The following is a 5,411-nucleotide window of genomic DNA, read 5'->3' as shown; positions in this document are numbered from 1 at the left end:
GGGGTGTATGCCCCTTTTGGACTTTAGGATTAGGTTTAAGTGTAGGGCTGGTGGATCTATATGTTTAGCTGGCAAAGGTTAGTCTGCAGAATTTAAAGTCTGAGCTCCTAAGCCAGCTGCTTGTATAGGAAAATCGAAACCTTTCATTATCATGTGCCAGGACACATCATCAGTAATGCACTCTCGGATCTTCGGGTGTTTCGAGCCTTTACATTAGACACCCTCCTCGAGCCGGCTCCGTCAAGTTGATCAAGCTTGCCGTGTGTATTACCCCTGGACCAGACAATGAAAGGCGACACCTCCCCTGAAATGGCTTAAACCAAGCCAATCACGCTTGGCGTATGTACTACCCCCTAGACCAGACAACGAAAGGCACAAAATTGTACAGGTCATACTACTTCTAAGGGTTTAATTCCAGGGCGGCCTAGCTCCTTGGGCCTCATTCAGGCCATGCGGAGAATCTGTAGGCCTACTTCTTAATTCCCTTAGGTAGTTGGGACTATTTTTCCAGAATTTTCACATAATGAAAGTTCTGGACTATTTTTAACCTGACCGTGGTTAAGAAGGAATCCCCAGGGACACTAACCAGAGTTACCCACTCGCCCACGTGGCAGGTATCGATCCACACAACCTCTCCTATCCTTGCCTTTCCACATCATTAAGACAATAATGTAAGTAAGACAATAAATAAAAGAATAATGTTCCTACTGCTTATCTTGCGTCTGCGATTTCGACTCCAACCAATTGCCTTCAAAAAAGCGTGATTCCCGACCGGAAGGTCCAACTCGACTCTCGTCCGTCACTCGGGTCTTCTGTGGAGTCTCTAAACCCAGACAGTACTGCTGTCCAGTTAAAACGTCCCTCACCTTCTTCCCCCCGCAGGGCCTCTTTTAACTAATGTGATACTAAAACCTAATTGTCCAACTGCTGCAAACCTGGCTGTTGCTAGGAGACCGGCTCACCTCAGCCCTTAAAGGTACATTAGCTGCTGATTGGTGAACCTCTCCATTCTTTTAACTATGAATTTTTGAACACCTAATAGGTGGAATAAAATATCTGGGTTTTCTTATTGGCCTTTCTGGGGCCGGGAGAATGAAGAGCGTGTCACTGATAGGTTAGGTTGAAATTATGCGGGCAGTGGGCTAAAAAGCCCTCTTGTGATTTCTGATCTCCTCACTTGAGATTCTGTTTCACATCACCCTGCCACTTTGATCTGGCCCACGCCTTCATTAACCAGGTCCCACACTTGCCCTTGTTGAATCCTACCCCTCTCAGAATATCAAAAGTTAATCGGGGAATGCCTAGGGTTTGTGGGGGTGTATGCCCCCCTTGGAAGTTGCCTAGGGTTTATGGGGGTGACTACCCCTCTTGGAATTTGCCTATTTATGGGGGTGTATGCCCCTTTTGGACTTTAGGATTAGGTTTAAGTGTAGGGCTGGTGGATCTATATGTTTAGCTGGCAAAGGTTAGTCTGCAGAATTTAAAGTCTGAGCTCCTAAGCCAGCTGCTTGTATAGGAAAATCGAAACCTTTCATTATCATGTGCCAGGACACATCATCAGTAATGCACTCTCGGATCTTCGGGTGTTTCGAGCCTTTACATTAGACACCCTCCTCGAGCCGGCTCCGTCAAGTTGATCAAGCTTGCCGTGTGTATTACCCCTGGACCAGACAATGAAAGGCGACACCTCCCCTGAAATGGCTTAAACCAAGCCAATCACGCTTGGCGTATGTACTACCCCCTAGACCAGACAACGAAAGGCACAAAATTGTACAGGTCATACTACTTCTAAGGGTTTAATTCCAGGGCGGCCTAGCTCCTTGGGCCTCATTCAGGCCATGCGGAGAATCTGTAGGCCTACTTCTTAATTCCCTTAGGTAGTTGGGACTATTTTTCCAGAATTTTCACATAATGAAAGTTCTGGACTATTTTTAACCTGACCGTGGTTAAGAAGGAATCCCCAGGGACACTAACCAGAGTTACCCACTCGCCCACGTGGCAGGTATCGATCCACACAACCTCTCCTATCCTTGCCTTTCCACATCATTAAGACAATAATGTAAGTAAGACAATAAATAAAAGAATAATGTTCCTACTGCTTATCTTGCGTCTGCGATTTCGACTCCAACCAATTGCCTTCAAAAAAGCGTGATTCCCGACCGGAAGGTCCAACTCGACTCTCGTCCGTCACTCGGGTCTTCTGTGGAGTCTCTAAACCCAGACAGTACTGCTGTCCAGTTAAAACGTCCCTCACCTTCTTCCCCCCGCAGGGCCTCTTTTAACTAATGTGATACTAAAACCTAATTGTCCAACTGCTGCAAACCTGGCTGTTGCTAGGAGACCGGCTCACCTCAGCCCTTAAAGGTACATTAGCTGCTGATTGGTGAACCTCTCCATTCTTTTAACTATGAATTTTTGAACACCTAATAGGTGGAATAAAATATCTGGGTTTTCTTATTGGCCTTTCTGGGGCCGGGAGAATGAAGAGCGTGTCACTGATAGGTTAGGTTGAAATTATGCGGGCAGTGGGCTAAAAAGCCCTCTTGTGATTTCTGATCTCCTCACTTGAGATTCTGTTTCACATCACCCTGCCACTTTGATCTGGCCCACGCCTTCATTAACCAGGTCCCACACTTGCCCTTGTTGAATCCTACCCCTCTCAGAATATCAAAAGTTAATCGGGGAATGCCTAGGGTTTGTGGGGGTGTATGCCCCCCTTGGAAGTTGCCTAGGGTTTATGGGGGTGACTACCCCTCTTGGAATTTGCCTATTTATGGGGGTGTATGCCCCTTTTGGACTTTAGGATTAGGTTTAAGTGTAGGGCTGGTGGATCTATATGTTTAGCTGGCAAAGGTTAGTCTGCAGAATTTAAAGTCTGAGCTCCTAAGCCAGCTGCTTGTATAGGAAAATCGAAACCTTTCATTATCATGTGCCAGGACACATCATCAGTAATGCACTCTCGGATCTTCGGGTGTTTCGAGCCTTTACATTAGACACCCTCCTCGAGCCGGCTCCGTCAAGTTGATCAAGCTTGCCGTGTGTATTACCCCTGGACCAGACAATGAAAGGCGACACCTCCCCTGAAATGGCTTAAACCAAGCCAATCACGCTTGGCGTATGTACTACCCCCTAGACCAGACAACGAAAGGCACAAAATTGTACAGGTCATACTACTTCTAAGGGTTTAATTCCAGGGCGGCCTAGCTCCTTGGGCCTCATTCAGGCCATGCGGAGAATCTGTAGGCCTACTTCTTAATTCCCTTAGGTAGTTGGGACTATTTTTCCAGAATTTTCACATAATGAGGTTAGGGTTAGGGTTAGGGTTAGGGTTAGGGTTAGGGTTAGGGTTAGGGTTAGGGTTAGGGTTAGGGTTAGGGTTAGGGTTAGGGTTAGGGTTAGGGTTAGGGTTAGGGTTAGGGTTAGGGTTAGGGTTAGGGTTAGGGTTAGGGTTAGGGTTAGGGTTAGGGTTAGGGTTAGGGTTAGGGTTAGGGTTAGGGTTAGGGTTAGGGTTAGGGTTAGGGTTAGGGTTAGGGTTAGGGTTAGGGTTAGGGTTAGGGTTAGGGTTAGGGTTAGGGTTAGGGTTAGGGTTAGGGTTAGGGTTAGGGTTAGGGTTAGGGTTAGGGTTAGGGTTAGGGTTAGGGTTAGGGTTAGGGTTAGGGTTAGGGTTAGGGTTAGGGTTAGGGTTAGGGTTAGGGTTAGGGTTAGGGTTAGGGTTAGGGTTAGGGTTAGGGTTAGGGTTAGGGTTAGGGTTAGGGTTAGGGTTAGGGTTAGGGTTAGGGTTAGGGTTAGGGTTAGGGTTAGGGTTAGGGTTAGGGTTAGGGTTAGGGTTAGGGTTAGGGTTAGGGTTAGGGTTAGGGTTAGGGTTAGGGTTAGGGTTAGGGTTAGGGTTAGGGTTAGGGTTAGGGTTAGGGTTAGGGTTAGGGTTAGGGTTAGGGTTAGGGTTAGGGTTAGGGTTAGGGTTAGGGTTAGGGTTAGGGTTAGGGTTAGGGTTAGGGTTAGGGTTAGGGTTAGGGTTAGGGTTAGGGTTAGGGTTAGGGTTAGGGTTAGGGTTAGGGTTAGGGTTAGGGTTAGGGTTAGGGTTAGGGTTAGGGTTAGGGTTAGGGTTAGGGTTAGGGTTAGGGTTAGGGTTAGGGTTAGGGTTAGGGTTAGGGTTAGGGTTAGGGTTAGGGTTAGGGTTAGGGTTAGGGTTAGGGTTAGGGTTAGGGTTAGGGTTAGGGTTAGGGTTAGGGTTAGGGTTAGGGTTAGGGTTAGGGTTAGGGTTAGGGTTAGGGTTAGGGTTAGGGTTAGGGTTAGGGTTAGGGTTAGGGTTAGGGTTAGGGTTAGGGTTAGGGTTAGGGTTAGGGTTAGGGTTAGGGTTAGGGTTAGGGTTAGGGTTAGGGTTAGGGTTAGGGTTAGGGTTAGGGTTAGGGTTAGGGTTAGGGTTAGGGTTAGGGTTAGGGTTAGGGTTAGGGTTAGGGTTAGGGTTAGGGTTAGGGTTAGGGTTAGGGTTAGGGTTAGGGTTAGGGTTAGGGTTAGGGTTAGGGTTAGGGTTAGGGTTAGGGTTAGGGTTAGGGTTAGGGTTAGGGTTAGGGTTAGGGTTAGGGTTAGGGTTAGGGTTAGGGTTAGGGTTAGGGTTAGGGTTAGGGTTAGGGTTAGGGTTAGGGTTAGGGTTAGGGTTAGGGTTAGGGTTAGGGTTAGGGTTAGGGTTAGGGTTAGGGTTAGGGTTAGGGTTAGGGTTAGGGTTAGGGTTAGGGTTAGGGTTAGGGTTAGGGTTAGGGTTAGGGTTAGGGTTAGGGTTAGGGTTAGGGTTAGGGTTAGGGTTAGGGTTAGGGTTAGGGTTAGGGTTAGGGTTAGGGTTAGGGTTAGGGTTAGGGTTAGGGTTAGGGTTAGGGTTAGGGTTAGGGTTAGGGTTAGGGTTAGGGTTAGGGTTAGGGTTAGGGTTAGGGTTAGGGTTAGGGTTAGGGTTAGGGTTAGGGTTAGGGTTAGGGTTAGGGTTAGGGTTAGGGTTAGGGTTAGGGTTAGGGTTAGGGTTAGGGTTAGGGTTAGGGTTAGGGTTAGGGTTAGGGTTAGGGTTAGGGTTAGGGTTAGGGTTAGGGTTAGGGTTAGGGTTAGGGTTAGGGTTAGGGTTAGGGTTAGGGTTAGGGTTAGGGTTAGGGTTAGGGTTAGGGTTAGGGTTAGGGTTAGGGTTAGGGTTAGGGTTAGGGTTAGGGTTAGGGTTAGGGTTAGGGTTAGGGTTAGGGTTAGGGTTAGGGTTAGGGTTAGGGTTAGGGTTAGGGTTAGGGTTAGGGTTAGGGTTAGGGTTAGGGTTAGGGTTAGGGTTAGGGTTAGGGTTAGGGTTAGGGTTAGGGTTAGGGTTAGGGTTAGGGTTAGGGTTAGGGTTAGGGTTAGGGTTAGGGTTAGGGTTAGGGTTAGGGTTAGGGTTAGGGTTAGGG

The 5,411-nt window shown here is 48.0% G+C and overlaps 1 long non-coding RNA gene across 1 annotated transcript in view; it reads right to left on the bottom strand.

The window, feature by feature from the left end:
* LOC132385625 (uncharacterized) overlaps positions 1-2,375 on the bottom strand; it is a 2,732-nt gene extending 357 nt beyond the window's left edge. Inside the window, exons 1-2 of the long non-coding RNA XR_009509215.1 lie at positions 2,097-2,375; positions 1-823 (exon numbers count right to left, since the gene is read on the bottom strand). The exon at positions 1-823 is cut by the window's left edge and continues 357 nt beyond it. This is a non-coding gene — a long non-coding RNA (uncharacterized LOC132385625). The remainder of the gene's footprint in view (positions 824-2,096) is intronic.
* Positions 2,376-5,411: the final 3,036 nt, after the last annotated feature.

Source organism: Hypanus sabinus (genome assembly GCF_030144855.1).
Source record: "Hypanus sabinus isolate sHypSab1 chromosome X1 unlocalized genomic scaffold, sHypSab1.hap1 SUPER_X1_unloc_2, whole genome shotgun sequence".
Taxonomy (NCBI): Eukaryota; Metazoa; Chordata; class Chondrichthyes; order Myliobatiformes; family Dasyatidae; genus Hypanus; species Hypanus sabinus.
The sequence above is the reverse complement of the archived record's forward strand: the minus strand, read 5'-3'. Positions and strand labels throughout refer to the sequence as shown.